Source organism: Euprymna scolopes, chromosome 46 (assembly GCF_053919585.1).
Source record: "Euprymna scolopes isolate OS-2025 chromosome 46, ASM5391958v1, whole genome shotgun sequence".
NCBI classification, from domain to species: domain Eukaryota; kingdom Metazoa; phylum Mollusca; class Cephalopoda; order Sepiida; family Sepiolidae; genus Euprymna; species Euprymna scolopes.
This window is the reverse complement of record NC_136527.1, coordinates 44110251-44135005: the sequence shown is the minus strand read 5'-3', so window position 1 is coordinate 44135005 and position 24755 is coordinate 44110251. Positions and strand designations below refer to the sequence as shown.

Sequence of the window (24755 nt, the reverse complement as noted above, 5' to 3'; positions counted from 1 at the left end):
TTGTTTATTTTTATGAATTTTCTAATCAAGGGAGGGGTCAGAATGTTTATGTATTTTGGGGATCACTCATTCATTTTGCACGTACTTGAGTTTAACTCATAGGAGCCCACCATCGAATTACAAACTTCTGTTAAGAAAGCTCTCACCATTTTTCCACATCCTTACTTAGTTCTAGCAATCTGTGTATTTCAGATCTTCATCATTTGTTATGTCATCCTGAAATAGTATCAAATCAGTTTAGACTTATCTATGATGAAGATTGACTTGGCCTAATCCTAAGTGCAGAACGATTCTACAACCACCTTCACATCCACCAGTATACCAATCACACTATGATTGTGGTACAATGTTCTATCACAGACTGTGAATATAAAATGGGCGACTTGGATGGTGTTATGTTTGCAGAGCACCTGATTACATATGTGATCATTCACAGTGCAGCTGCCACCATCGGTGCAGTGGCTGCAAGTGTAGATTAGAGACTTTGTTGCTGCAACCAAAATGACAGGAAATGACCTGTCGTTCAACTGCTAGATGAATCCCTACACAAGGTCCTGGCACACACTGCAGGCGGCTCAAAATCATGCACTAAACATGAAGCAGCTGTTTTTGACACAGTGTGTGGAATCCAGCTATATTTGACACCGCAACACTAGGTGTGTCAGAAACTTCGTGAAAAATATTGAATAATTCGACCCCTTTTGTCTTTCTTATAACTACTCGAAAAGTGTAATTCAAACCCTAATCTTTTTTCAATTAAAGGAGCAAGGACGAAGGTTTCATTTAAAAAAAAAGTTTTAAACTTCGGACTTTACATTTCTAAAAATCACTACTTTTTTGTTTTAAATTTGAATATATCATTTATTGATCTTTTATCTTCAATTTGTGATATATAAAACTTAGGCGAGTAAATTAATTATTTACTTTTTAATAGACATTTCAAAATGGGGAGGGGCGTGAATTAAAAAGAAACGTTTGTCTAAAATATTATATTCGGTTTCTTGGAAAGAACATAAAATTTCACATTGACCCTGAAAATATCGTAAAAATAGAATCAATAGAAAAATTTTGATAGATTTTTAAAATTGAAAAATTGCAAAATATTGAACTCGTAAAATTCAGGGTATTTCATTACTTTTTTTTTAATAAAAAAAAATATTTCTATTACTTTTAAAACAACTTTAATAGTTTATTTTGGAAGTATAATCCATAAAGAAAACAACGGCTGGTGCATTAGGTGTAAAACTTTTTTTTTAACCACATAGATTTTTTTTAAGTGGAAGCTTATGTTATGCTTAGAATTCCAAGTAAATATGGGACGCTTGCAACAATTTTTTCTATTTCATTCAATGTTTTCATTTTATAGATATTAAAAAAAATTCAGTCGATAAAAGATGTATTAAAATATATCAATCAAAAACTCATGTATTTCATTAAGAGAATAAAAAAGACTCTGTCAACTGTTTTTTTTTAGTTTAACGCTAAAAACTTATAAGTGAATGTGTTCAGTTTTTAGCTACGAAGGACCAAAATACTTATTTTGGTTTACAGCACGCATTAAAAAGACATATAAATTATGCCCCTTAAGGCACCGGAATATAAAGACGAATAAAATCAGACTTTTTGTTTAAAAAAATATTTTATCTAAAAACGGACCTCTAAAAGTATATAAGTATAAATATGGATAAATTCATAACAATGAACAATTGAACTACTCATCAAATAGTAGTTTTTATAGGTAACCTATTTTGTGGAATATATATATTTTGTATAATCGAAGAAAGTAAAATTTCGTTCAATTTTTCAAAGAAAACCGATTTAAAACCAATATTGCATAACTTGCTATCAAACCTGTTATTTTAAAAATTTTTGTCATTGCTCCTTTAATTAAAATGAATTAGGGTTTGAATTACATTTTTCAAGAAATTATAAGCTTCGAAAGACAGTAAGTCTAAATATTCCAGTGTTTACCAGGAATTTTTACAGACGATTTCTGACACGGCTACTGGTGTAATGGGCATGGCTGATACTGCTATCATCATCCATCAACCTGATACTGTCGAACATTTGGGACAAAGTTCGAGTCGCGACTAACATACTAGACGCTGAGTTTCTACATCATTCAACCTGATAGTGGATATGTGCAGACGTCGGCTGATAGATGCGAATACGGAACTTTCTTTCACTGGTGTGAAAACTAACACCCTATCTATCATCTCTGTCTTCTTCATTGCAATAACGTCCAATAACCCGTACCAGACCTTATTATACTCCTACCGAGAGTTGACAAAAATTTTGTGGTAAGAAAACCCACGCACACAGCATCAAAACCACATGTGCACTTGTGTTCTGGCGCCCTCACTGCTTCCCTGCAGATAACCTTAAGGCAGTGAAGGCAGAATTCAACCATATACTGAAAAACATGCCTGGGAAGGTCAAAGTTAAGTATATGTTTCGTTTCATTAATCCATTATCCCATGCATTATCAACTTATTCCGGGTAACAAATGTTATATTACTTATTGTGTGAAGTATGGCGAGGGTAGTAAGAAGTCTTTTTACAGCTGGATTAATTTGACATTGTTAGGAGCTTAAATTCTGAATAAACGCATATAAACAAACCATTTTGTGGTAGTATTTCAGTGTAGTGTGTGTTCCATCGTTTTTGAAGTCTAGAAGGTTTTAACTATATATTAGATATAAACACGAATCACATTTCACTACAAAATTATTTCCAAGGAGTTTCTTACGGTGATTAAATTTTATTTGGTGTATGGATGAGCGTGCTATATTTGAGAATTGCAGAATAAACTTTGCATAATACCTACGTATAGTTTGTAGTGGTGATTCCTTTCTTTTCCACAAGGAAGTTAGTTCTCACAAGAACGTGTTTGAATATTTCTAAACTTCGACAACTGCTTTAAACAGAAAAATACCACCCTTAATTCTAAATATTTGGACAGTACATCTGTGACAATTTTGTTAATTTGTATGAATTTTGACGAGCGTTAGACTCGTCCATCTCAGGATAACATGTCAGCAAACAGAAATATGCCTCGTTGCAGGTTGCATAATTGAAAGTTTTGTTCCCTAGATAAATGCATGAGAAATGTAAGTGTCGGCAAAATGAACTGAGGGGATAAAAGTTTTCAGGCTGAAATGTGAATTGGGATGCAAGACAGGCAAGTTATCTGGCTGTCTGCGTCTCTTAATTCCCATACTTAAGACTAACGAACAAAAACTGATTAAGAAGTAATTAGTTAATTATATATCAGTCTCTCCTCCCATGAAAAATTTCTTTTTGAATAAAAACTTTGAAACCAGCAAATATGTGTTGTGCTTGACTACAGTGAGGGCCAAAGGTCAAGAACCACGAGAATATAACGGCAAGTCAGAGACAATATTTCAATCGCTTATAAAACAAAAACGTTGACCACTTGAGGGCAAAAACGCAAGAGAGGAAAAAGCATACGTTTATGAAAAGATTGTTTACATCTCACAAGGCTAACAGTTGTCTCATTAATGACAGATGGAGGGCAATAAGACCTAGGTACTGCTGTTACAGATTTCATTACATTGGAATTCACAATGTCAACGTTTTACAAGGATATGATGTGACATCATTTCTTTTAATTTCATCAAGTTTTTTATAGTGTGTCTTGTGGTGTGCTTGATTGCAAACCGAGAACTGATCACTGTATGACATTTGACATGCTCCATTTCACACTTAACTAATTTCAAACACTTGTAAATCAGGAACAACTTGTCCAGAGTTGTGCTTTGCTACATAATCCACAGAGATATAAATCATTGCATATGCAACATTTCTACTAGATCAGACAAACGAAAGTGGGCCATTACTTATTGAACGCTCTTCATATTTAAAAAATCTTGCACAATAAAGATTTGTATGAAAATAACAATGACAAAAGGCTAAAACATGAAGTAGATATTTAAACATGAAAAATTGATATAAAATAGACGTTTTATTGAAATATATTAAATTTTAAAAAAAGTAAAAAACTGTTAAGACATGACCTCAGTTTTTTGGGGTGGTTTTAAAGATTTACATGAGAATAAAACCTTTGTTTTTAAAAGAAAATTATTAACAAAATCAAAGTATCATATTCGTTTCTCATGTTTTTGCGTGAGAGAGTAACAGTTTTTTTTACACAAGAATACCAACACACATAAAAAGAATGATTTTTAACTTTTTAACTTTTTTATTTTAGTTCTCACTGTGGTCGTACGTGTAAGAAGAAGACATGCTACATACGTAGTCGTGTGCAACTCAACTTGAAAGATTGTTGAGTTTATGAGTTTGAAGTTTGGAAAGAAGTGTCGAGTTTTGGAATTGGAAATTTTGACAACAAATTTTCGAATTGACCTGATAAATAGTTTATCCATACAGTTTAGTTAGTCTGAAGAGATCCTCCTGAAACTTACACATAATTTTTTATTAGAATATATAGATATTTATAGACAGTTATTATTCCTGTTATCGCTTCATTGTGAAAGTTTGCTTTTCTAGAAATTGTGTGTAAATATTCTTTAGGATCTTTTATTAAACCAGTTAGTATATTTCATACACATTTTTCTTTTGGTTCATCAGTCGAAGTATTCAGAAATCAATGGACTCCCTACATTGGTCTCACATTTAACTCTATATGAAATGCATGTTCTATTAAATTAAATTGAGTGTTCTATTAAAGTTCTTTTGTCTTCCATATGTTTTTCCATATGAAAACAACAAATGTTCATTCTCTGCAAAGAACCACATACGTCAAAGGAATGATGTTTAGTTGTGGTTTGACTAATTTTAATTTAATTTTTTATTTAAGCTGGTGATGGCACACCCTACCGGATGCAAGGCATTCACCCTTTATCTCATATATTTCTAGCAAACAATCGTTTTAAGATTCTAACGTCTCTTTTGGAGCAATGGTTTGAATCTCCCTTACACTTGGTTCACCAGGTATATTTGTCAGGTAGTTTTTAAAATTATTTTGTCTTATTTCAGTTCCTCCTATAATTACTGAAAAGATTTTCCAAAGATTCCACTTTGTTTCACATTGTACATAAACCTCGTATTTTGTTATTTTTTACTCTGACCCAGTGTTATTGAAGACATTAACTTCTAAGGTTGTGACTTCTTGTCTCATATAATTATGTCAGGTTTAACAGCTCCGTTTCAATGCACATAGCTTTAGGAATCATAGTAATAGCGGATGGTGTATAACATGTCCAACTGCTGTTCCCATGACTTGCTGCAGCATTCAATATTCAACATGTTATAGATCGTCATGTCGATATATTTACACATTCCATTTTATTCTATTGTATAGTAGCCATCCTCTACAAGAACCTGACAGCTAGATATCAAATGGCTCATGCTCGCTATTTCTGCGTATTTCAAACTTATATAGTCCTTAAAACTTAAACAATCCTGCGCGAATAAATCCAGAAAATACTTCTCACAATATTGTTTTGCCCATTTTCCCAATTTTCTATTGAAGTTCTGGAGTATTTTTAACAACTCCTTTGGGTGATTTCCGTAGCAGACTTGTTTCCTAATTCGGTAATATTTGTAAAACAGTCTTGATTAAAATGGTTGTCTACTTGCGTGATAGAGGTTCTGGCTCGTTTCATAAGGCTGCAATACAATGTTGAGATATGGATATTGGAAGATCATCAGATACTGTTTCTTGTATGTGTTTTCATATAATGCATCAAATCTTACATCTGTGAAAACAAGTTTAATTTCCTTATCTTTTTTGCATCCACGCTATAAATTTTAACTCCCTTCAAAGAAGAACTTAACGAGTGTGTTTTTCTGTTTTAATTTTCTTATCACTTTGTTTTTGCTGTGGATGAAACAAGTGCTATTGTTTTTATTTATCTTGCACTTAGTTGTAACAATATCGTTTGGCCCATTTTCCCAATTTTCTGTAATGGAAGTTCTGGAGTATTTTTAACAACCCCTTTGGGTGATTTCAGTAGGAGACTTGTTTCCTAATTCTGTCATATTTTAAAATACTTGATTAAAATAGTTGGCCACTTGTGTAAAAGAAATTGTTCTTCTGGCTCGTTTCATAAGGTTGCAATACAATGTTGAGCTATGGATATTGGAAGATCATCAGATACTGTTTCTTGTATGTGTCTTCATATAATGCATCAAATCTTACATCTGTGCAAAAAATTTTAATTTTCTTATCTTTTTAGCATCCATGCTATAAATTTTACCTCCCTTCAAAAGAAAAACACTATACTTAACAAGAATGTGTTTTTTTCTGTTTTAATTTTCTTATTACTTAATTTTTGCTGGGGATGGCGTATTCTACTGCATGCCAAACATTCTCCCATTAATTTAGTTGCTCCAACCGAAACATCGTTTTAAGATTCTAACCTTTCCTTCAAGTGGTATTGTTTGTATTTATTTTGAACTTAGTAAACGGAATATATTAGCCAGATAGTTTCTGAAACTTTTCATAAGACTGGGTGATCCTATAATGAAAGGTATGATTTCTACATTTGTAAGATTCCAATTTCTTTTTATGTCGTACATAAGTCCTTGGTATCTAGTTATTTTCTACTTCTTTGCTCTGTTTAAGCCAGCATCATTAGGAATGCTGACTTCAACAAGGCTTGCCACATTCCATTCTTGCCCCATATCACTATGTCAGGCTTAATAGCCACATTTTCAAGGTATGTAGCTGTAGGAAGTTCGTAGTCATAGTTTATGGTGTATGACTTATTTCCAACTGTTCTTTCTGGAACAAGTACCGATGATTTGTTACTACACAAATTATAATGCATTAATTTTCTTATCTTTTTAGCATCCACGTTATACATTTTACCTCCCTTCAAAAGAAGAGCCATATACTTAACAAGAATGTGTTTTTTTGTTTTAATTTTCTAATTACTTTGTTTTTGATGGGAATGGAGCATTCTACTGGATGCCAAACATTCTCCCATTAATTTAGTTGCTCCAACCGAAATATCTTTTCAAGATTCTTACCATCCCTTCAAGTGCTATTGTTTGTATTTATTTTGCACTTGGTTCACTGAGTATATTCGCAAGATAGTTTTTGAAATATTTTTTATTGCCCTGGTAAATCCTATAATGAGAGGTATGATTTCTACATTTGTAAGATTCCAGTTTCTTTTTATGTCGTCCATAATTCATTGGTATTTTCTCCCTCACTGCTCTGTTATGTCCAGCATCATTAGGAATGATTACTTCATTTAGGCCATATTCTACTTCTTGTCCCATATAACTATGTCTGGCTTATTAACCATATTTTCTAGGTATATAGCTGTAGAAATTCCGTAGTCATAGTGGTTAGTGTATGACTTATTTCCAATTGTACATATACCCAAGATTTGCTACTACATTGGATATCAAGGTTTTTAGTTTTTCAAGTGGAGATATTTTTATCCCGTATGCGTTGTCATATGACTCACCAAAGTTGACTTCCATGCAAAAGAAGAACCACATACTTCACAAGAATGTGGTTTCTCTCCTGTATGTGTTTTCACATGACACAACAACTGTGACTTCCATGCAAAAGAACCACATACTTCACAAGAATGTGGTTTCTCTCCCATATGAGTTTTTACATGACTCAACAACTGTGACTTCCGTGCAAAAGAAGAACCACATACTTCACAAGAATATGGTTTATCTCCTGTATGTGTTTTCATATGATCCAACAAATTTGACTTCTGTAAAAAAGAAGAACCACATACTTCACAAGAATGTGGTTTCTCTCCCGTGTGGGTTTTCATATGACGCAACAAAGTTGACTTCTGTGCAAAAGAAGAACCACATACGTCACAAGAATGTGGTTTATCTCCTGTATGTGTTCTAATATGCCTCAATAAATTTGACTTCCTTGCAAAAGAAGAACCACATATTTCACAAGAATGTGGTTTCTGTCCCGTATGTGTTTTCAAATGACGCAACAAGGTTGACGTCCGTGCAAAAGAAGAACCACATATGTCGCAAGAATGTGGTTTCTCTCCTGTATGTGTTTTCATATGATCCAACATAGATGATTTCTGTACAAAAGAAGAACCACATACTTCACAAGAATGTGGTTTCTCTCCCGTGTGGGTTTTCATATGACGCAACAACTGTGACTTCTGTGCAAAAGAAGAGCCACATACTTCACAACAATGTGGTTTCTCTCCTGTATGTGTTTTAATATGATCCAACAAATGTGACTTCTGTACAAAAGAAGAACCACATACTTCACAAAAATGTGGTTTCTCTCCTGTATGTGTTGTCATATGACTCAACAAAGTTGACTTATGTGCAAAAGAAGAACCACATACTTCACTTGAATGTGGTTTGTCAGACATGTTAGATATATTCTAACAAACGTATATGTAATGTAGTGTATGATGATAACCAGGTATAATTATTTTAAACATTTTAAAATCACCAATGAAGAAAGCTCCTTCTTAGCCATTAATTACTTTCTTTTCTTTGCCGCAAATTCTGAAAATATAAAATAAATTAAAAGAATAATATTTCATGTGGTTAACTTGAATTTTTTTGTTTATTTTTATTAAAAATATCCAAAACATCTATTATTAATAAAATTCAAAAAAGAAATCAGTATAGTTTTGTGCAATGCTGGTCAGTCAACAAGATTAATGTTTCTTATATCAAATATTTAGTTAAAAATCTTTACGTTTCTTCATTTTAAAGATGAGGATTGCTTATTCATATTCAGGTGTATGTTGTCTAAGAAATATGTACAGAATTCTCAATGGAACCATTTATTTAGTGCATGAGTGCAGCATGCTTTCATGTTGTTAGTGATGACTGGGTAAAAAAGTCTTATTAAAAATTCTTCTTTCAATTTTATTGATGTTTTTTAAGTACTCTAACCATAGTAGCACGCATCCTAGCAGAAAAACCTAGTACAAATTTTAGAACATTAGCAGAGAATCCTAGCACAAAGTTATGAACATTTTTGTTTCTAGATGTTATCGCTATACATACATATATATATATATATAATGGCATAAAAAGTTTGCACTTATCATTTTTTCAAAAGCTGCAAATTTAAGCTAAATTGAATGTAACAGTTTAAAAAATCTATATCTCATTTGTGCCATTTTTTATGCCTCTATAACTTTACCTGTTCACATTTGACTTCTAATTGAAGTATCCTAGTGTTCACGTCAATTTAAAAAATTAACTTTAAATTGAGAAGGCATAAAGAAACTCTGCACTATGGAAAATTGTATTTTAATATAATTTAGAATATTGTTGTAACACAAATACAATAGGAACACAATGAACTAGTAAATATTTAGTAATATACCCCTTCTGCAATTTGACAGCCTGCAATCTTTTGCCATTCCTTGAATTAGTCTTCAGTAATACTCCGGTGAAAGGGGTATAATATTTCTCTTTCATTTTTGTCCAACATTCTTCCCGATTTGAAATTTTATCATTATGTAGCTGTAGCTTGATATAATGTCATATGTTTTTTATAGGATTGATGTCTGGAGATTGTGCAGGCTAAATTTCGGCCAAAGTAGGGTGGAAAATGCCCAGTCAACAGAGACTCATGAATTTCATTCCTTCAATCAGTTCTTAACTGTAGAAAGAGAACAAGATTGCACTGTTGTTGGATTTGGGAAATGGTTTCAAATCTGTTTCTGACGCTACGGATCTAGATAGCATTGTCTTCCTGTAAGAAGTAACCCCATGACGACCACATATAGCGATATCATAAACACTGCCAATTTTTGTACTTTTGCACAGTCACTCGTACTGTTATCGAATCACATTTCAATCTATGGTCAATTTCTCGATTAGATATGCGAGAAAGGTGAAGATAAGTGAGCTCCTGACCGTCACTAAGAGGAAATCGAGGCATATGGACTCGATGTTACATTGTATAACCTGGAATGATAACAGTTATGATTAGAGATGCTTTGTTGCCTAAAAGGTGATATTTAAGCTGGTTTAAAGCTTATTTGCTTTCTTAAGACATTAATTACTTTTCACTGTTTTTCTCAATCTATATGTAATTCATCCTATAAGGGTCAATGATTTCCTTTTTCCATCAATCTTTCCACATATTACAGCTTTTCAATGTTTTTTCTAATCTTAGTGTTAGTGAATGACATGGTTCACATTTGTATTATTTTCCACATCTACATGGAATATCTTAGTCATGATTTTTCCATAAGCGTCTGTACATGCACATGTTCCTGGAGAGTCGAATCACCCTGGAATACTTTGGTGTCTACCTCTCTAGTGGTTTCTCTCAAATTGTCCACCTCATTTTGATATGTATTGTTATTAGTACATATATCCAAAGCCCAGTCAATGCAATGGAAGCACTTGGACTCACCACTTCCAAAAAAGGCAAGGGTGCAGCCCTCCACTGGCAAGGTCATGCTCACAGTCTTCTGGGACCAGGACGGAGTAGTGATGACAAATGTCCTGGAAAAGGGTACCACAATTACATGAGTCTCTTTTGCTTCACTTTTGAGGAAATAAAGGGAACCTATCAAAATCAAGAGGCGGGGCAAGATCAGCAAAGATACCCTCCTCCTCCAGTCCACAACTCACATGTTGCCAGATCAGAAGCACAGGCGTGTGGTTATGAAATCCTCCTTCATCCTGCCTATTCTTCTGACCTTGCACCCTCTGACTTTCATCTCTTCCTAGCCATGAAGTTGTTTTTGAAAGGAAAGTGTTTCCCAGATGATGCAGCCTTGATTTTTGAAGTCACGTTGTGGTTGGAGGACCAACCTTGGGTGTTCTACAAAAACGGTCTCCAGAGCTGCATCAAACGATGGGAGAAATGCATAACTGTGTATTTCCTATGTAGAGAAAAACTAATAACTGTGCATAGTTTCGTTGGTATACTCCCATGCGAAGTGGGTCAGGGGCATTACTTATTGCACGCCCCTCGTAGCGTGATGGTGCAGACATGCAATACGTGCATGACAGCTGTTAGCAAATGCACATGACAATGGGGTTATTTTGTCATAATTGATATTTTCAGTGGTGTAAGGTCAACTACTTGACAGACACAGCTGTCGAGGGTGAGCTCAAAAAGCAGGTCGTATATATAGTCAATGCCAGCAGGACATACATTTCATTTGGTGAAGGTTTTCACAAGTTATTCGAACAAATATTAAGGGAAGCTGGACGAACTGTAAATATATGCCAAAGAAGAGTCCTGTGAAGTTGAGGAAAATCAAAACTAAATCAATATCTGACATTCCATTTTTGAATCAGATATATGTGATCAAAACATTTTAAGCTAATTTTTTCTCTCTTTCGTGTTTATTAACAAACAATAATTTTGAGTTGTTTTATTTTCTTGTTCTTTCGTCAGTAGCATACTATTGCTATAATAAAGCAGCACTATTTTCAAATTTTGCGCAGGGACTGACTTCAGAATTGAAAACAGCAGTAGGGTACGTTAAAATGGATACAGGGCTATATACAAAAGATAGATTAGCAGAAGACGCTTAAAGTGGGATAGACTTGAGAAGCAGACAAGTCAGAAACAGGTACTGCCATTTTTAGAGGGTTTAAGAGATGGGGGAGTGAAGATGGTTGTGATGAGACACAAGATCTTCAAGTGGATTATCAGAAAGCTATAGCAGAAGTTAAATGGAAAATCTGGCTTGACGCAAACTAGGAGTATGAAGACAAGCCCATTGAGGTTTGTCATACGAGACGGCAGATTCTAGTCGCCAACATATGGAGACAGGCATAAAAGAGGAAACAAAGTAGAGATTAGAGGACTAGAATTTAAAACGAAAGTAAGAGAAAATCTAGGTAGATAATTATGTGTTACTGAACAAGGGCGTACAAATGCACATAGAATTGATTAGAATTGAGGGTAAAATTATAGAGGAGCAGAAGTGTCAGTAATAAATATGTGATACTAAACCATTAGTGACTTAAGAATAATGAGGTGAGGATGTACTTCGGTTTAGTAATGATAAGAGTATTTGACGAGAATGTAGCTCTGAAATAATTATATTTAATCAATAGTTAGGTCAGCACAGAAAATTATTTTAAAACACCAGCATCAGCATACATTTTAGAAATTGTTGTAAGTTTTGATTGCTTATAATGAACAATACCAACCAATCACCTGGAGAACAGCTTGCCACATAGCTAAGTGTATAATGGCTTATAACATTACTGTGATTATTATGATTGATGAACAAAAGAATTAAATCCCCAAGAGGGTAGACAGTCAGCATAAAAATGGAGTTCGCAGATATTGTTATACTGGCTTATCCCAATCCTGAAAAAGACCACAGACTGTACACAGATCAGAGGGAACAGAGAGGTTGAAGAACTAATTTATTCTTATCCCATAAACTTAGTGATATGCAGACAAGATGGTCGACTATAGAAAAAGAAGCATACACGATACACATAATAATTACACGATACACTATGTCCTTAATAAGTTGAATAAATATTTTCATAGTATGAAGGTCACTATCTATACAAATAACATACCTTTAGAATATTTATTCAATATTAATATTAAACTCGCCTGTACAGAATAGGAAAATGCAGTGGTGGGCTTTGAAAGAGAAGAAAAATGTTTGTGTGGATCTTTTCTTATGCACCGTTGATTTGAGCAGAGACGATGACGTTCCCTAGTAGAAATAGAGGGTACGGATTACTTGATAGTTAAGAAGGTTAAATACTCGTTAGTATCGCATAAACATCATATGTTATTGGGTTTTGATTTAATTAATTAATAATGAGGACATTTTTAGATTTAAAGATGCAGATGAAGAACGGTAAATCGTCTAAAATGGAATAAAAACGTTGATGGTGATGAACGAGATTCTGTATTATTCTTGCAGACGATGAACAATTTTGGACAATTATATGTACTGCAGCATATGGTCACAATATATATATATATATATATATATATATATATATATATATATATATATATATATATAATTTACATTATACAAGCAAAAATATTTCTGACGATGCTTATTTAAGGAAGTGAATGAATACGTATTCCATGCCAGACTAGAAAAATAAACAAGCAATAACCTTGAATGCAGGAGAACAATCTGCTTCCTTTTCCTTTTGCAAAACTGATAATGGATATTTCTGGCCCCTACTTTACAGTTTTGTGTAACCAATGCATAGTGATGTTCATCGATATGTATAGTGGTTTGCCGAAGGGTTTTACAATCTCTTACAAAAAGGCTGAAACAGTGGTTCATCTGCTGTTGGATGAAATTTTCCCAGATTCGGGGCACCACTCCAGTTGTTAACAGAAAATGGGTCCAAAAATGTTAACAAAGTGACGAAGAAGGCATTGTAGGACCTTAACATACATCATGTGAGCACATCATTTAATCACCACAAACTAACGGCAAAGTAAAATGTTTTAGTGAAAAGTTGAGAACATAAACCAAATGTTGGTGGCTGTCAGATTCAATGTGAGTGAAATGACGAAATTCTCACCATGCTTTTCAATAGATACATGATCTTGCCATTACATAATATATTAATGCCTTGTAAAGTATACTAGTGTGATGAGCAACACGAGATCGCTCTACAAGAGATGCATCGATCGTTTGCTTTTATATTGGTAAGGAACAACATTGCAAAAGCTAAGAAAAACTTATAGAGATGTCGAATGAGAAAACAAAGTTCGTAGATTTTCATCTTATATTAAAGATCATCAATCAAGGAATGTGAAAGACCGTTAAAAAGGCTGCATTGGCTGCTCTGAGTCGGATAGCGATTCAGCCATGGAACAAGCTGATATCCCAATATGATGGAGTTGACATCAATGGGAAAGGCTGGACGAGGAGTCTAACATACCATTGATATATATATATATATATATATATATATATATATATATATATATATATATATATATATATATATATTCTGTTTTTAAAAGAATATATCTTTTCATGGTGAGGTGAGAAGTTTTTATATAAATGTAATGTATGAAAATGATAATTAAGGGATTACTGCTCAGTCATTTGAACGAACATTAAAGTGAATAAATCTCTTCTGACTTCCATCATTCTTGTTTAACTTAGTTTTGAAAGTGTCAATAAGGTGACAGACATCAGTTTGGAAGGATCACAGAGAAAACCATAAATAACGTGCACCTAAACTTAATATAAAGCAAGTTCCTCGACATGACATCCTTTAAAGTCAACTCGAGTTGGCTCGGATATGTTTCCAAATATACTAACACTCAAAAGCCGCCAATCAAGCCTTTCTCATTCATACGAGCTGATCTGAGTGATATTGAGTTGGCCAAGAATATCAATAGCATATCGCATAGAAAATTGACCCATTTTAACAGTGATCATATCACGCTAGGACTGGCCACCAATACCTATAATGGGTGTCAATGTAAAAGTTTTGTAAAAGTAGTCATATATTTTAATTAGAACCGAAGAGAATTGGTCAATTTGTATTTTTGATTACATATTCTTAATTTTCTCTCCTCTTGTTCCTCCTTTTGGAAGAAAGCCATTTAACCTATGCAGGCATAAAGTTGGCTGTGAGGAAAGACAAAGAAGTTTTGTTTGTTTTTCATGATTTGAGGAGAATTTTTTTGTTGCGAGGAAACCAGAAACCATTTTGATGATTTTGGACATGTCAGAAAATGATCAGCTTCTTCTCATGCTAATCCGAGAAATGATGTCTTTTTTAGTACATTTTTTAGTGCGTTTTTTTTAAGAATAGAAACAATCTGCATTGCACAAGTGACCGTCAACCATTTTAGGCTTTCTTTCTTCTTTCCTTTCTTTTTTGTTACATGACTAATCCGTTGAAGCACACATACACATGCTAGCCAAGTAACGATTTTCCATACACAAATTCATAATATGAAAGCCCCATTTATAATAACTTACTTTTCATCTATCACAGTTAATGTCCCCAAAATACAAAATAATTTAATTTTATGTCACCTTTACTTTTGAAAGTACAATTAAAGTTAAAGTGTACTATCACAATCCGGTAAATAATTATGTAAAGGAAGAACAAAACATGTAAAGAAAAAAAGAAAATTGTTGTGTTTTGCTATTGTTCTCATCTTAAATGTTATTTTTACAATGTTTGCACAATAAATAAAACTCAAGATGAGAACAGTAGTCTCAATAATCTAATAATACAAAGAATCATTCCTCATCTAAAAATTCAGAACCGTAATATCATAATTTGTTTAAAAATCATAATTATTTTTTTAATTGAATCAAAGTTATTTGAAAGGTGTGTTGAATGTATTTTTGAGAGAACTTAAAAATTCAACATAATAAGTTTCTTTAATTATCAGCATTCTTTAAACAAACGAACAGGATATTTGATAACTGCATTTCCTAATAAATTAACAGGAAAACTCTTTGGTATACTTATGTGTGTATACAGTTTCTGATACATCGATCCCTTATATGGAAACCAATCGATTAGAATAAAAACATTTAATTAAAAAAGGAGAAAACAACAACTAAATATAAAAAAGACTAAAAAAAGGGTAAACTCTCAAAATTGGCTTTAAAGTCGATGTTTCAAAAATGGGGGATCGATTGACTAGAACTTTGCATTGAAACAGAGAATAACTTAAAAATTGTAAATATTGACATTTTTTTTGATAATCTGGTAGATTAGTGACACAGGAGCATACCACTTCCATGCATGCGTCCAGAATTTTGTTTTTTTAGTGAAAATCATTTTAAAGAATTCATTTTTTATCATTGTGACCTATAAAGAAGTTGTTCTGGTCAATGTCTAAAATCTTTACCCCCCCCACACACACAAAAAAAAGCTTTCATGATTACCACTTTTATACGTTTTCGGGGGTGCTGAAAATTAATATATGCTTTAACAATGGCGCAGAGAGATAGTTTTCATGATATGAAAAATGTACTGTTTAAAAAGTGGTGTATCACTTTTCATTATAGATTTAACGTAAAATGAGCACCCACTTTATGACCACCTAGTGAGTGTTTTTCTAATTTCCTCTTTTATTAAAGCCCGAGAACATTAAAGTACAGAAAAAAGAGAAAAATCTGTATACAGATATGTGGCATTCCTTATGTTATTAATGGTGACCATTTCTGTATGTGCAAGCATATGCATATTTTTGCATATGCAGTGTAATTCCTTATGTTATCAGTAGTGGGCAATTCTTTACATTGTGAAATATTCGAAAAATAATTGGTTTGTGACAAAGTTTAATGGGATATTCGTTTTCAGCATACAAAAAACTTATAGAAATCATCATGTTAAAGGTGATTGTTAAGGTTGAAAGTAAATAAAAATTTAGCAAAACGGCTTTCAGGCAGCCCCCAAGCAAAAAACTTATCACTGTGTGGCCTGAAAGTGGGTGCTCATTTGGTGCTAGTGTTAGTTACTGAGCTGCACTATTTAAACATTTTTTTTCCTTTTTTTTACATGGAAGTAACCACTTATCAACGGCCAGAGGCCATTTGGGAATAAGAGTCATTGCATTTGGGACAATATTGTAATATTTGTTAGTAATGGAGATCTGATAAAGTGTCTTACTTAATGGAGTGGTTTATCAGGAACTTGCTTATGTTGGACTTGTAGACATCAAAGTTTTAGTCAGGTGGGAAACAGGCGAACGGAAGAGAGTTTCACGGGCGTGCACTTCTAAGAAAGAAGCTTTGTTCATGCAATCTACGTTTTGATTTAGGCAGGTAAAGAGTGGGGAAAATTACTGACCGTGGTTTCAGATAGACGGGTGCTTTTTGTGAAAGATGGGCAAGGGAGACCAGAGATTTAAGCTCAGACAAGCACTTCCTATGGACATAATGATAAAAGAAAGACAAGCTCACAACGTCCCTTCTGTGGGAGAGAGGTTGCAGGGAAGAGACAAGGGTATTCCCCACTAGGCTACAAAGTCTATTTTGTACTGTGTCAAGACAGGATAGGCTGTTTTTAGCAGCTCCGGTCCAGATGTGGCAGCAGTACTCCATCCTTGGACGTACTTGGATAGAGAATTGCATCAGCAGTGAGATATCTACTGGAGCAGTAGAAGGATCCCACCATTTTTCCAGCGACCTTGGCAACAGATTTGATGTACATGTTCCATTTCAGATCAGGAAAAATGTCAATCCCAGAAGCTTGTCAACACATGGTGCCTCCCCAAGAGGAGAGCCATCTATTTCAACTGATACCAGATGGGGATCAGAGCGTTGATTATGTAAAGATAGAAGCTTGATTTTAGATGGATTAAATGTAAACAACCACCTCTTCCTCCATTGTACCATGCACTCAAGATCAGAGGAGAGAGAATCTGAGAGAACTTTGTCATTTACGGCCTTTGATGTGTTGCCATAGATGGTCGTGTCATAGAGCATAGATATCAACAAATGATTTAAGTATGTGTTTTGGGAGATCATTGATGTAGATCAGGAAGAGAGTTGGGCCCAGGAGGGACCCTTGGGGGACACAAGCATTATTACTGTGGGCTTCTGATTTCTGCGTATCAACCACTACTCTTATGAGCTTATCAGAGAGAAATCACTTAATAATTGAGAAAACCTTTCCAGTTATACCGTAGCTGGAAATCTCGTGAAATAGGCCTTTATGCCATACCTTATCAATGGCCTTTGATATATCAAGAGCAATTTCCCTAGAAAGGAAGCTTTTGTCGAGAGATTCACTAATCCTATGAGCTATAACCGTTAGCACATCTGCTGTAGATCTAGCAGAACGGAAACCATTTTGCATGTCACCAAGAAGGTTATTTCTGCTGAGGTGGTCGACTACTTCTTTATTTATATGGATTCCAGCAGCTTACCCACGACTAACAGGAGACTTATTGGTCTATACTGAGAGGGAGATAACTTATCACCTGAATTCTTAAATACAGGGCATACTGATGAGGTTTTCCAGGGTGTTGGGAAGCACTTCTCCAAAGACAACGCTTAAACAGTTTTGTAAGCATGGGGCAAGTTCTGGTTGAAGCTTTTTCAACATTATAATTGGAATGCCGTCAGGGCCAGTTGCTTTACTGGAATCAAGGTTCTTGATCAGCTTGGCGACATCACACACAAAGATTTGTATGTTGCATAGCGTGTTGTCTGTTATAGGAGGAAATACGGAGAGTTGATCACCTTCATTGCATAGGGTAGAATTAGCTGCAAAGTTCTTGGCAAATAGTTTGGCTTTGTCTGATGCTGACAAGATGACCTCATTGATGATGGTTGGGATAGAACGCATGCATCTGTTCAGGATCCTGTTTGCTATTTGCCAAAACTGGTGGGAACCAAGCCGCTGCTCAGCTACTTTGGATTTAATGGACTGAGCATATAGCCCTTTTGCATTTTTTATTACTCTTTTACAGTGGTTGTCGGCAGTCATGAAAGCAGCTTTAGTCTCAGTACATCTATTATGTTGGTAGCTCTGGAAAAACTGATTTCTGTGCGCAATTGCAGCAGCACATTCTGGGGAAAACCATGGCTGGCTGTTAGGTTTTTGTTGGAATATTTTGGATGGTATGAATCGGTCTATACCTACAATTAACCATTCAGTCAGGTCTGATACTAGAGAGGACACATCCCTTTTAAACATGGAATGCAGAAGTAAATCAGATATAAATGTACAGAAGCTATCCCAGTCAGCCATAGAGTATCGATATACTGTTCGGTGGAGAGGTACGTCTGAAGACTTATTACATTTCATTTTTATCTAAACTGATACAGCCGAGTGGTTAGAAGATCTCAGAGGAGATAGAATGGAACATGAACATAGCTCAGGGGAAGTTGTGAGAAAAAGGGCTAGGAGGCTTGCATACTGACTGGTAGTATCGGGCACATCGGTCGGTTCATGAACAATCCAAGTGAGGTCATAGGCAATGGAGAAGTCATAACAGAACCACCCCTCAATATCTGTTTTGTTTGAGTGGGTCAGCCATTCCAGATGTTAATGTTAGCCGAAGGATGAGCAGACAGGATGTGGTCAATTTTCTCAGATATGTTCTTAAAGATAGTAACGCTGCTGTTGTGGGGGTGATAGAGGGCAAATATAAATGCAGTGGTGTAAGCAAGTGCAACCCGGAAGCACATATAAGGTAAAATAGGATCAACTCTTGAGATATCCCTACAACATTGAAAGCCATCTTTAATGTAGGTACATATTCTATGCCCATGGCGATCTTGGGGGTCAGATTTAAATGTTAAGTTAGAGTATCTATTAATTATGAATTCATCTAGTGAAGTGATTAGCCCTATGCCAGTTTCGCTAAGGAAAAATATGTCCAGTTTCGTCTCTTGCAAATGGGTTTCAATCTCTGGAAGATTGGAATGTAGACCCCTAATGTTAGAGGAGAAATAGTAGTAGTGGTCTATATTGGAGGATGGGGTTCTAGGTTTGTTCATGTTTGTTTCTGGAGATAATTCATGTTTAGGTTTTGTGATTTGTGGATCAGGTCCACAGACTTGGTTAGAGCAGGTTAGAAAGGGAAAGTAAGAGAAAAATACAGGACATTTTTGTAGCACATAAGGTTAAGCCGTAACAATTACCCACTAATATGGCATTGAGAGACCCCACCAGAAACTACTGCATGGTTCAGAATCTATTCACCAAATGGCAATACAGCAGCCCCAGTACTTTGTGCCTGCTGATAGGACAGCCTCCTTAGTGGTTAATCCAAGGTTCGGGTCCCTGACTATCAGGCAGATAACATCAGATGAAATGTTTACCTCCAGCACCCCTACTACTGACATGGCTACAAGGATAGCCATAAATACAGTAAATTTCTGACACCTCAGACCTAGAAAGCAATTTCTTCTTCACCCTTTATCAGAAAAATCACTCATTGGAAATGAGGACTGAAGGACAAATAAGGAGAAGTGAGAGTTACTGGAGCTGCTGATAACACATCCAGAGTGCATTATCTACTCTCCATTAAAGAAAGGAAAGGTAAAAAAAGGCCAGAGATAAAGAGGTTAGAAAAATATATTAGGTACGAGGAACTTTTTAATATCTACTTAATATAAGTCTCTCAGATTTAATATCGACTTAATATAAGTTCTTTCAGATTTAAAAAATTTCATCATTGTGTTACTGATGCTTGATGTAATGCCATACATTTTCGATAGGATTGAGGTCTTGAGATTCTGCAGGCCAATAAAAACAGGGAATACCATTCTCTTCAAGGAACATCTTAACATTGCCAGCTGGGTGAATGGAGCATTATCCTGCATGAAGATGGTATTATTATCAAAATTCCAGCCAAAGTAGTGTAGAAAATGCTCAGTCAACATATTAATGTACTTTGGCGAATTAATTGGATCTTGCAAGCGAAATATAGGCCCTGGACCATTGGCACTAATAACGTTCACACCAAAACTGATCCTCTAGCACCTTGCAACTGTGCATCTAGGATCAATGCCGATTACTTTATTAGATAAACCAGAAAGGTGGAGATCACAAAGAGAAAGTCGAAGCATATGGACTAAATGTAACCTTGTATTACCTGGAACAACAATTACCATTAGAAATGCTTCGTTGCCTAAAAGGTAGATATTTTAAGCTAAGTTAAAGCTCATTTTTTGCTGCAGAGCTTTTGCATTCTTGATTTTGTTATTTTTTACGTTGATAAGAACACTACGATACTCCTACCATTAGAGATGTTTTAATGCCTAAAAAGTAAATATTTAAAGCTAAGTTAAAGCTCATTTTTTACTGCAGTTTTTGCCTTCTTGATTTTATAATTTTCTAAATTGATATGAACACTAAAATACTCCAATCAAAAGTCAAACATGAACAGGTAACATTATAGAGGAACAAAAGGTAAATAAAATGAGGTATAAGGTTTTTTAAACAGTTACATGCAATTTAGCTTAAATTTGCAATTTTTGAAAAAGGAGAAGGGCGGACTTTCTTTTTCGCATCACCATAGATACTTTTCACTACTTATTACTATATTATTTATAATTAATTTTTCCCAAATCATGTAAAATATTTACTAGGCTTAGTAATTGATCATCACCCAGAATATATACGGTTTCCTTAAGCCAGATTACTCTTCATTCTTCTTCTCTATTTATAATTTTTACTTCATCCCATAAGACTAGATGGTTTCCTTTTTACATCCATATATATATTCTGCCATAACTGATTTTTAAATCTCTCCAATGTTTTCCTCGCCTTACTGTTAGTAAATGACATGGCTCACATTTGTATAATTTTCCACATTTATATGGAATAGCTTTGTCATGATTTTTCCATAAACCACTTGACACACACGTTTCTGGAGCGCCGAACCACTTCCAAACATTACTCTAATGTTTTATAGATTACAGATTCTTTCAATAACATTTTCAAGTTCAAATAAAGTTTTATGATATCTGTTTTTTTATTAAATTATAAGTTTAAAGTACAGAATAAATACTAAACACCCTCCTTTCCCAATGTTAAGAAGGCTTTCTAAAAATAATATTATTATTTCAGCATGGATCAATAAGTGCACTGGTACCGCTCATTTTACATTAAATTTATATAAAAATGATCCCCACTTTTGGAAAAAATAATTTCCTCATATTATGAAATCTAATTCTCTGCGTCACCTTTGAAGTATATATTCGTTTTCAGAACACCCGAAAAAAAAAATTCATTGCAAAGATTTTTCGGATTTTTTAATTTTTTTTTTTTTTGCTTTACGTCAAATTGTAGACATTGATCATTGTTTTTTATGTTTAATTATTGAAAATATAATAACAGTTTAATAATAATAATCCACTGAGAAAATTGAAAAAAGATGAAAGCAAAAACCATTAAACAATATAAAAAACATTTAGGATTTATAGTTTTTTTTTCTTTTTGTCTTTGGTAAACAAAAACATAACTTAAAAATATTTAAAATTCAGAAAATTATTTTTTTATGTTTAAGTCAGTATTGAATAGAAAAAAATTGACAGCGAAAAATGTTCAACGATAAAATCAACATTTTCATTAGGATTATTCACTTAGTAAATGTAGTTATCTCCCTTACGTTTTAGCGAATTCTGCAAATGCGCAAAAATCGATACTAAATTAATGTAGTAATACTTACGTTTTTGTTTTATAATCTGTTTTCGATTAACTTTATCTGCTTTTATAAAGGAAACGATTTTTCAAATGTGACTGACTTTACAAGCTCAACTTAACATTCAAGATGACGAACGGAAGAGCAAGTTCGCAGAAAACAAAATTGAAGAAGAAAAATAAAAAAGAATTCATTTCGAAATAGAGTCGATCTATTTGGTGAATATCATGGATAAAAATAGTATTATTTTATTTAACATTTTAATATTTACATGAGAGAACAGATTACAAGTTTCATCCTTATTAATTTTTTAATTCGTAGCATGGTATGTGCAATTTAATGGCAGAAAATCATAGGGAAACAGAGTTTTGAAAACCACCATATTGTATTAAAAAATTTTTTTCCAGATTATCATATTTTTTTATGCATTTCTGATTATTTTTCATCATGTTTTAAAGATAAAATTAAAAAAAATACAAATAAAAAATTATATATGAGATATAAAGATGTGTATTATGCACTGTAATTCACTGGCCTCCATGTTGTATGTGTGCACGATAAAAAAAATCTACTCTGCTGCGACCGACAGTTCCATCTACTGGAAACAAAACCATATTTTAAATTGTTGACATCTACAATGTTTTATGTTAATTGTTGACGTCTATAATGTTTTAGTTTTAATTGTTGACATCTACAATTTTTTATTTTTTATTATAGCATCTACAATGTTTTATTTTCGATTGTTGACATCTACAATGCTTTATTTTTGATTGTTGACATCTACAATGTTTTATTTTAAATTGTTGACATCTACAATGTTTTATTTTAAATTGTTGACATCTACAATGTTTTACTTTTAATTGTTGACATCTACAATGTTTTAGTTTTAAATGATAGCATCTACAATGTTTTATTTTTAATTATAGCATCTACAATGTTTTATTTTTTTATTGTTGACATCTACAATTTTTTTTATTTTTAATTATAGCATCTACAATGTTTTATTTTTAATTATAGCATCTACAATGTTTTATTTTTGATTGTTGACATCTACAATTTTTTTATTATTAATTATAGCATCTACAATGTTTTATTTTTAATTATAGCATCTACGATGTTTTATTTTTAATTATAGCATCTACGATGTTTTATTTTTAATTGTTGACATCTACAATGGTTTATTTTAAATTGTTGACATCTACAATGTTTTATTTTAAATTGTTGACATCTACAATGTTTTATTTAAAATTGTTGACATCTACAATGTTTTATTTTAAATTGTTGACATCTGCAATGTTTTACTTTTAATTGTTGACATCTACAATGTTTTAGTTTTAAATGATAGCATCTACAATGTTTTATTTTTAATTATAGCATCTACAATGGTTTATTTTTGATTGTTGACATCTACAATGCGTTATTTTTTAATGTTTGACATCTACAATGATTTATTTTTAATTTGTGACATCTACAATGTTTTATTTTAAATTGTTGACATCTACAATGTTTCATGTTTAATTCTTCAAATATACAATGTTTTATTTTTAATTGTTGACATCTATAATAATTTTTATTTTTAATTGTTTATTTCTACAATGTTTTATTTTTAATTATAGCATCTACAATGTTTTATTTTTAATTATAGCATCTACAATGTTTTATTTTTGATTGTTGACATCTACAATTTTTTTATTATTAATTATAGCATCTACAATGTTTTATTTTTAATTATAGCATCTACAATGTTTTATTTTTGATTGTTGACATCTAAAATGCTTTCTTTTAAATTGTTGACATCTACAATGCTTTTTTTAAATTGTTGACATCTACAATGTTTTATTTTTAATTATTGACATCTACAATGTTTTATTTTAAATTGTTGACATCTACAATGTTTTACTTTAAATTGTTGACATCTACAATGTTTTAGTTTTAAATGATAGCATCTACAATGTTTTATTTTTAATTATAGCATCTACAATGTTTTATTTTTTACTGTTGACATCTACAATTTTTTTATTATTAATTATAGCATCTACAATGTTTTATTTTTAATTATAGCATCTACGATGTTTTATTTTTGATTGTTGACATCTACAATGCTTTATTTTAAATTGTTGACATCTACAATGCTTTTTTTAAATTGTTGACATCTACAATGTTTTATTTTAAATTGTTGACATCTACAATGTTTTATTTTAAATTGTTGACATCTACAATGTTTTATTTTAAATTGTTGACATCTACAATGTTTTACTTTTAAATTGTTGACATCTACAATGTTTTAGTTTTAAATGATAGCATCTACAATGTTTTATTTTTAATTATAGCATCTACAGTGTTTTATTTTTAATTGTTGACATCTACAATTTTTTTTATTTTTAATTATAGCATCTACAATGTTTTATTTTTAATTATAGCATCTACAATGTTTTATTTTTGATTGTTGACATCTACAATGTATTATTTTTAATTTGTGACATCTACAATGTTTTATTTTAAATTGTTGACATCTACAATGTTTTATTTTTAATTTGTGACATCTACAATGCTTTTTTTAAATTGTTGACATCTACAATGTTTCATGTTTAATTCTTCACATCTACAATGTTTTATTTTTAATTGTTGACATCTATAATAATTTTTATTTTTAATTGTTTATTTCTACAATGTTTTATTTTTAATTGTT

The 24755-nt window shown here is 32.8% G+C and overlaps 1 protein-coding gene across 1 annotated transcript in view; it reads right to left on the bottom strand.

Annotated features, from left to right (window-relative positions):
• Window positions 1-22212, bottom strand: part of LOC145270614 (uncharacterized) — a 47975-nt gene extending 25763 nt beyond the window's left edge. The window contains exon 1 of the mRNA XM_080126244.1: window positions 22094-22212. The gene's annotated coding sequence lies outside the window, so the exon portion shown is untranslated. The remainder of the gene's footprint in view (window positions 1-22093) is intronic.
• Between the last annotated feature and the right edge of the window lie 2543 nt (window positions 22213-24755).